An 8,851-nucleotide genomic window follows, 5' to 3' on the forward strand; every position below is an offset into this window, starting at 1 on the left:
TTTTGTATTTTTAACAGAGACAGGATTTCACCACGTTGGCCAAGCTGTTCTAGAACTTTTGGCCTCAAGGGATCCACCTGCCTTGCCCTCCCAAAATGCTGGGATTACAGGCATGAGCCACAGTGACTGGCTTCTAACCGACATTTTTGATCACTCTGATAAGTTTTTTACTACTGAGCTGTACTCTGAAGCTCTTCCCTCCCTCCCATTCTCATTTCCTAATTATCATTCTGAATCCCCAATTGAAGCCTCTCTCAGCCTTCTCATGATCTCTCTCCACTTTATTCTTCACAGGTTCTTCGCCTCAATATTTTTTTGCATGTATAATTTCATCTTCTTATATGCTTCCCAGAAAACTAACTTAAATCAAGGATTCTAATAGCATGATAATGAAAGAGAGAATAATAGAGAAACATTGACTTTCTCTGCTATAAGTCACAAGTCCTCAACAGTTTGTCGAACTTACAAAAGTGTTTTAAAATGTAGCTTCAGAAGAAAACTAATTGTTGGAGAAGTGGTAGTTTTCATGCCATAAAGCAAGTTATTATCCCTAAAACTCTATGAATATTGGCATTAAAATTGTATGAATAAATAGCTACAATTTGGGAAACTGTTCATTGTGTATGACAAAATTAGGAAAAATCTTCTAAATAAGTGGATTATGATAGCAAATAAGCATCAGTTCAAATGTCAAGTATGCAATTGACTATTTGTAGGACATCAAGCAAATAAGTAAATTTTTCTAAGCTTCCAGTTTTGATCCATTAACAACAGATGTGAATATTTATCCTCCCATAAGTTTATTATAGAGAACAACAGAAGATAATTAATGTAAAGGCTTAGCAGCATGCCTAATACAGAAGATGCATTTCTATTTTCTTCTCCTCTCTCTCCTTTTTATCCTTCTTCTTGGTATTGCTATTATATTATTGTAGCTATTACTACTGTTTATTGATATTGTTATTATCATTGCTACATGCAACAGCCTGAGCGCTTTTTGTTTTTTAAATGAGAATTCCTCATTTCCCTCTGCCACTGTGGACTGTACAGTTGAATTCAGTATAGCTAGTGTTTGCATCCTGGTAGAACAAAATAATCTTTAAACCTTTGAGAGAAGTTTATGAGAACTTCTAAATATACTTGAAACAACATCAGCTTTATAGAGATCCCTGGAGTTATGCATTAGAAAGTATAAACAAAATCTGGCAAAATTTGAATTAATATTTTTCATGTACAACCATCTCTACCGTATTTTATAGATTAGTAATGGTCTCTGATCATTTAAATTACACTTTTGATGTAATTTATCTGCAATTGCTGTGAATCTGGTTGACACTCCCTTTCTACCTCATCTTCAGAATTCTTGAATAACCAAAGAGAAAGACTCAAAGGACTATAATTGTCATGCCAGGGTCCCTGGCAAGGGCTCTACCCTTGGGCCTGTGCCCATGAACCTAAGTGAGCACAGGCACTCCTGTTTTCAAGCCAAAATATTACATTTTCGAAGACCACTCTGGCGTGCCACATCCCCAATCCTGTACCCATATAAACCTGAGGCCTTAAGCAGACACAGACACAAGTGACTGGACGTCAAGAGGAACACATCAGCAGACATGCACAGATGCTGGCAGATCAGTGAAATGATGCAGATGCAGAGGGGAGTTTGGCTGGTGGTGGTTGTAGAGGAGTCCAACCACTGGGCAGCCTGAATCTAGAGGAAGACCACTTTCCCACTCCATACCCCTTTCCGGCTCCCCAACCATCTTGCTGAGAGCCACCTCCACCACTCAATAAAACTTTACACTCAACTTCCAGCCCACATGTGATCTGATTCTTCCAATACACTGGGCAACAACTCAGGCTTCACACTGGCCCTTTGTCCTTGCAATTAAGCAGAAGCTCAGTAGACTTTCTGGGCTTTGGGAGTCCTAGACACTGCTATGTGTCCAGAGCCCCAAAACACTCTCCATGGCCTCTGCACCTGTCCATTTGCATGCTCTCCATAGGAGTTTGAGCAGTGGGGCACCAAAGAAGCAAGCCATATGCCTATTGCACGCCCTGCGAAGGGAATAAGGGAATGCTTCCATTTCAGTAATTTGCATTTTTCTAATGATTAATGATGTTCAGCACCTTTCTCAGAGCCTATGCCCATTTCTACCTTTTTATAGACTCTAGTAATTTAGGAAAAATACTCTTTTATTATTTTTTAATGAACATATTAATCAATAATACTTATTTTAACATTTATGTCTTGTCACTGCAATATCAGTGTCATCAGTGGTACTGTTTTTTCCCCCCTTTTATTTTATTTTACTTAAGTCATCTGATCTTGTTTTATGGAAAATGAACATTATGTATAATGAATTTAGAGTTTTTGGTGATTTTATTTCCTCACACACACTTAGAATATGGGTCTATCATCTTAATGTAGTCATAGATTGAGATGGTTCAGATTTTATGTGGCTTTTCTGTTTCTAGATGCTCTTACTTCTAGAGTGATTCTCTTCTAAAGTTTTAACTGAAATCTGGACATTTTACCAGAAACTCTCCTCCCTAAGATCCAAGTGAGGGTTAAAAGTTTGGAGTTGATAGCAAATGTATTATTTAAAAAAAAAAAATTTCACTATAATGGCGACTCCCATGCTTAGGCTTATAGCCCAGAGACTAGCATAATGAAGCAAATAAGCAACATGTGCGATGTCAGAAATACTTGGAATTTGGACATTGGACTTACAAATGCACAGGAAAAGGAAAATACCTATATAGGTCTCAAAGATAGCAAAACTAAAGAAAGGTTAAAAAGAAAACAGATTATTATTAAAACAAAGAAGCTTTTTCCTTCCTCGTGTTTATCAGCATTGCAGAAACCAATGTAGAAAGAAAGACCAAGAAAAACAGTCTAAGAGTGTAACTCGTTGCAGTAGCAGTAGCAGTGACAGTTCAGCCAGTGATTCTTCACCAGAGAGTCAAGAAACAGCTACATCCTTCTCCTCAGAGGACAGCGATGCTGATGAAAGCTCTTCTAGTTCCTCATCCTCAGTCTCCTCCACAACTCTTCCTCCTCCCCAGATTCAGACTCAGATTCCATCTCTTCCAATAGCAGCAGCACTAGCACAGATAGCAGTTCCGAGGATGAACCACCAAAGGAGAAAAAAAAGAAGTACAGTTGCTCCATCCATATTGGACAGATGAACTGAAAATATTAATGTGATTCTTGAAAGGAAATGTAGAATATGTTAAAGCCAAATATATTAACTGGTGAAAATTTCTAGAATTTAAAATTTCTAGATGTTTTACATTTTAAGAGCACAGAGAGTATTAATAATGGATTGTATATAGAGACTTTTTAATTTGAAGGGTGAATCTTGTTTTTCTAGAGATTAAAATATATCTCTAGCACTTAAAGTCGAAATCTGCAAATCTGTTTGTGTGATGAAACTATCTTTTCTCTCTGTGAAATAAATGCCATATTTTGTTTCTTTGTTATATATTTTAATAGTATGTATCAGACATATTTTCAGGATGGTGCATCAGAATATCTGGCAGTGATTTTCTAATACTTTTGGCTGTGTATTATCATGTAAGTTTTAATATGTTGTTACTGAAAGTTTAGGAATTTTCCTACTATTAATAAAAGTGCTTTATGTTTACATTTATGTTCAGAAAGTTATTCTTTTTGTCCTAAGTGGTAGGTTCAAGGAGCCTATTAATATATTTAGAGTTTTTGAATGCTACAAGTTTCAAGTTGCTGTGTTACATCATTTTCTTCTGGTTCCTTAAGTTTTTCAAGTTAACCTTTTCTTAGTAAAATTATTCTAGAGGAACATAAAAAGGAACAAAAAATCTGAAACTATTTAGGAGTCTAATCTCGGTGACTTTTGATAATGTCTGTGTATCAGAAAAGAAAGCAGCCATGTAAGAGGCTAACTTAAGTAGATATGCTAGAAATATCTTTGTGTATTAACATGCCATAAAAGGTACCATTCAACGCAGGGGAAAGGTAGGAGGAAGAGATAATTTTTACTGAAAATTAGTGCAGTGTTGGTTGTCTTTTATTACAAGCATTTTTTAAGCTTTCATAAAGATTGCCTTTTGTTACTATTGCAGTTAAGGTGTTCTAGTTAACATGGTAACTGGTCATGTATACGGCTGTCTATTGCATAAATATGAATGACTAGGATTAATCCAGTGTGTTTACATAGGATACACATAGTTGAAATCTAGCATGAAAGGTTAAAAAGGAAATATACAAAATGCACAAAATTTCTTAAAAGTAAAATGCTGTTATTGTGGCGAGAGTCTTTGGTTCAACATCACATTATTCTGTGATTTGTTTTTAACTTTTTGGAAAGAGGTATAATTGTAGAAAAATTTGATTTAGTTTAAATATAGTTTTTTAAAACTATAAATGATATCTTTTTTATATGTTTTTATCAAAAAGCAGTAGAAAGTTACTTTTGAAGGAAACGAGCTATTGAAATTTTAAAATATATGTATGTTTTGAGTTTAAGGGGTCTGTAATTACTAGTCAGTTTTACAGAACTGTCTGTGTTCAATGGTTGTAAATAAAGTCTCATAACATTATTTCAAAGGCTGCTATAGAATATTATCACTTGACAGATAGAGTTAATAAATTACCAATCAGGCATATTTTACAAAGTTTGTCTCTGTAAAGGTAATGTTAGCAGTTGAAAAACATGGATGAGAAAAAGAATGTGTTACATATGTTACATCACTACTAATTTGTGCTCACAAGCTTAAAAAATAATAATAATACTAATTTAAAATTTTATGAACCACTCCTCCTCAAAATTGACACAAACAAAGCTGGAATTTTTGTTCTGAAAATATCCTATAAAGAAGATGAAAAGACATGTTTGCACACAGTCTGGAAGAAAATATTTGCAAACAACACATCCTACGTAGGACCTGCATTTAGACTCTATAAATAACTCTCAAAATTAACCAGAAAAATATAAACAACCCAATGAAAAATTGAGCAAAAGACATGAAGCAACATTTGAATGAATAGAATATACAGATGTTAAACAAGTATATAAAATAATGCTCATGACATATGAAAAAGCATGATCAGATAATAATAAGCAAATATCAGAATAGCTGAAGTGAAATGTAACAATATCACCAAATGCTGGAGAGAGGACTTGGAGAACCTGAAAATGTAAAATGGCTCAGCCACATTGCAAAAGATAATGGCAGGTTTTCTGAAAGTTAAACAAGCACCTATCATACAATCTAGTTTTTATTAAGCTCAAGCCACAAACAACAAAAAACTTCCATATTTTGTCACTTCCTTATGATTTCTTTTACATAAAACATATTGTTTGCAAATGTTAAATAGCACAAACTGACACATTATGAACTATTTAAAAAGGCTTTCAAAAGTTTTTAATCTTTATCTAGAAATTAGAAAATTTCTCATAAAACTTTACATACTCTGTTGCTAACACAATCACTCAAATATAGAAGAGACAATGGAGTTATTTTTATTTATCTGAATTCCATAGTTAAGAATCAAACTGATGGGTTCGCTCATTAAATTGATCTTTATATCTTACACAGGTCAAAAAATTGTCCTTATTTCCTCCATTGGTTTTGTGAAAATTTTTTATGAAGATAATTTTAAGCAAGTATATGTTTCACTTAACACATGACTACAAATGCTGTGGGGAAAAAATCAGTGTCCTCAATCTTTGAAAGGTCATAATATATTTGAATCTATGTCAGTAATATAATTGCCAATAATATATAAGTAATATTGTGGCATAACTTAATGTTGCTTGAGTGATGTTACATTTATTATTAGTTTTTATGTATTACAGACAAAAAATAGCTCTTCTAATTTTATGATATTATCTTTTAAAATACTTTATTGTCTAAACTTTGGTGTGTTGGAGCTAGCATAAAATAAGTGTTTGGGCAAGTTGTAAATTGAAAAATGCACTTTTTTTTTTTTTAACTACTTTGAAAATAAGCAACTTTTTGGAAATTAGGAAAAAGGATAAATTCAGGGCTCTGATTAATATGGCAAATATATAGAAATAATTGGGTATAGTGGATTTGAGACTTATATAAAACACACACAAAATGTGTTGCTTATGTTTTGAGGATTTATAAGCCAAAACCTATGATGGAGACATGGAATACAATGCATTGACACTAGAAAAAAAAAAAAAAAAACATGCATGCATTTTTGCATTTTAATAGAATTATGCATTCACCTCACTCAAATGTATCATCAGATTTAAGGTAAAGGATCCAGTATATACAACTGTTTCACTCATCTGGAATTTATTTTCTGAATAATGTAAACCTCATTATAACTAATATGATACCTGGAATTGAATATGTAGTCGCTAAGTGCTATAAGACATTGCACAGTATTTTATAATTGTCCATTTTGAATTATTCATAATGTGATAAAAGCAAAATTCAGTAATCTAGCTAGTTAATTAAAGAAATTAAAATTTCGAAATACAAACAGAACAGTTCTGACAAAATGGAGTTTCACTTAAATTGAATAGCGTTGCTGTTAGAATGAAACCAGTAATAATTGGTTATTAACATTAAAAACTGGATGAATAGAGGGTTGACTAAACAGAGTATGTTGCTGCTAAGCTGCAAAATGTTACCAATGACCCTTTGCTTCTTATTGAAATTTAAGGTACATATTCCTATTTCTAAACTCTGATATTTTTTGGGATTTAGTCACCTTAGAGACTGCTTCTCTCCCCTAGCCAGGAAAGGGTTCACTTGAGGATAATTGTTTCCAGATCGGAAAACCTAAGAAAATGAAAACAGAATTTCTTTTGAAATACACTCACAGTTCAAAGTCTGTACTATAAAAGACATAAGTAATATAAATGCCACATCATCAATTTCTGTGTAATACTGTTAATATAATAGCCTATATTTATTGAATGCATACTATGTGATCTATAGTCTTTGGAGTCCTTAAGAAGATTAGCTTACTTAATTTTCATAAATGAATGAATGAATGAATAAACAAACTAATAAGGGCAAGACTACGGGCCTCTCTTTTAGATAAGAGAAAATTGAACTTGTTGAACATATATTCTCAGGGGTGGAGCTTCTGGTCTATTTCAAAGCATGTGTTCCCAGCAAACATTTTTTTGTATCTCTTATGTCTATACACCTTATGTCTTATCCCTCTTATGTCTGTACCAGAGAGAGGTTACCTTGGCTGTCACAAATACACAGTGATTAAATGTATGTGTAACAGGAACACTGTTCTTGCAATCACCTGAACTCTTCAGGAAATTTACAAATGACTCTTGTCAGTCTCAGTTTAATGAGAAATGGTGTTTTGCATGCCGTTATCCTCAACACACAAACCTACAAGGTTTCCAAATATTTTTACTGAAATAGGCAATTATGAAGTGGAATGTTTATATGATTGGAATATATTGGATATTTCACACAACTGTTTTTGATGTTCCCAGCCTCTGGATGCTAAGAATGTTCATAGAAATGAAATTTCTCCATCCTTAATATGCCCATTGTATTAAAATGTAAATTTTATATTACATTTAGCTTCCATATTTTTCAGCATATTTTGGAATTCACCATGATACAACATATAATGAGTAGATATTCCTTTTAATAAAAATGAGAGGAAGTATTATAGACTGTGGATATCCATAATTAAGACTACTCATTAAGAGGTGATTAGTAATGCACTTCATTTTCCATACTTCCTCCCTTCTATCCTCCCTCTTGCCTTCTTTTTCTTCATTTCTTTCTTTTTCCCTTCCTTTCTCTCTCTTCCTCTCTTACCCTGCTCATCCCTCTCTATTTCCTTTTTCTTTTTTTATTATGTATGTATGTATTTATCTACCTTTGTATCTGTCATCTACTTACCTTCTAATCTATTATCTATTTATCATCACCACCTATCTCCATAACTGCAAGCCAGAATTGTGATTAGAACTATAATCTTTAGAAGTGAGATTAACCATAGACAAAAACAGTTCCTAAATTCTTGTCTAATTATACTATTTTACCTTATATGTTTTACCTTGTATGTAGACCGTCAGGTATTATGAGAAAGCAGTAACTCCAAATTTAAATCAATTATTTAGGAACAATCAGAATATGTTCCCGGTTCAATAGAAATATACATTAGAATTCTGAGAAAATATTTAAATATTATTTTACATAACTTAGAATGAAAATATACCTGCTTTCTCTCACATACTACAAAATCTTTCTACTGTAAAAGTATATCAAATTTTCAATAAGTTTCATGAGATACATTTTTATTTTAATAAAAACATTGCAAGCTATCTTGAAATAAGAGCTCCTTCTTTTACTATGGCTTAATTATGGATTGGTAATTTAAACATTTTGATATATTAAGGTTTACTATAAAATATGTAATATAATATTTAATATTGACATGTATGTAAATTTGTAGCCTAATTCAATAAATATGCAAGAGCTTAACTTGGTTTTAAATGTGTAATTAGATGAATGTGTCACAGCCAATGCACACTAAAACATTTCAAATTATTTTTGTATTATGAGACAAGTTAAACTCTCAGAAATATTTTATGAAATCTCTAAATGCTTACTATTAGTTTCTATATTCAGATTTTAATTTTTGACAATAATTTGGTTATAAAATTTATCTCATTTTGGTTGTAGCTTGCATATTTCTCATTGTAAATGAGGCATATATTTTTAAAGTATATAATACAGAATTATTTTAGATATGAGTTTATGGTAAATTTTACTATATAGTTTTTCTGTATCTATTAAAATTATCTAATTCTTTAATCATTTAATTTCTTAATGAATTCATGACATT

General features: G+C 32.2%; 1 pseudogene; it reads left to right on the plus strand.

Moving 5' to 3' along the window:
* LOC108303008 overlaps positions 1-3,197 on the plus strand; it is a 3,600-nt pseudogene extending 403 nt beyond the window's left edge.
* The last annotated feature ends 5,654 nt before the right edge of the window (positions 3,198-8,851 follow it).

Source organism: Cebus imitator, unplaced genomic scaffold (assembly GCF_001604975.1).
Source record: "Cebus imitator isolate Cc_AM_T3 unplaced genomic scaffold, Cebus_imitator-1.0 Scaffold44, whole genome shotgun sequence".
In the NCBI taxonomy this organism is placed as follows: domain Eukaryota; kingdom Metazoa; phylum Chordata; class Mammalia; order Primates; family Cebidae; genus Cebus; species Cebus imitator.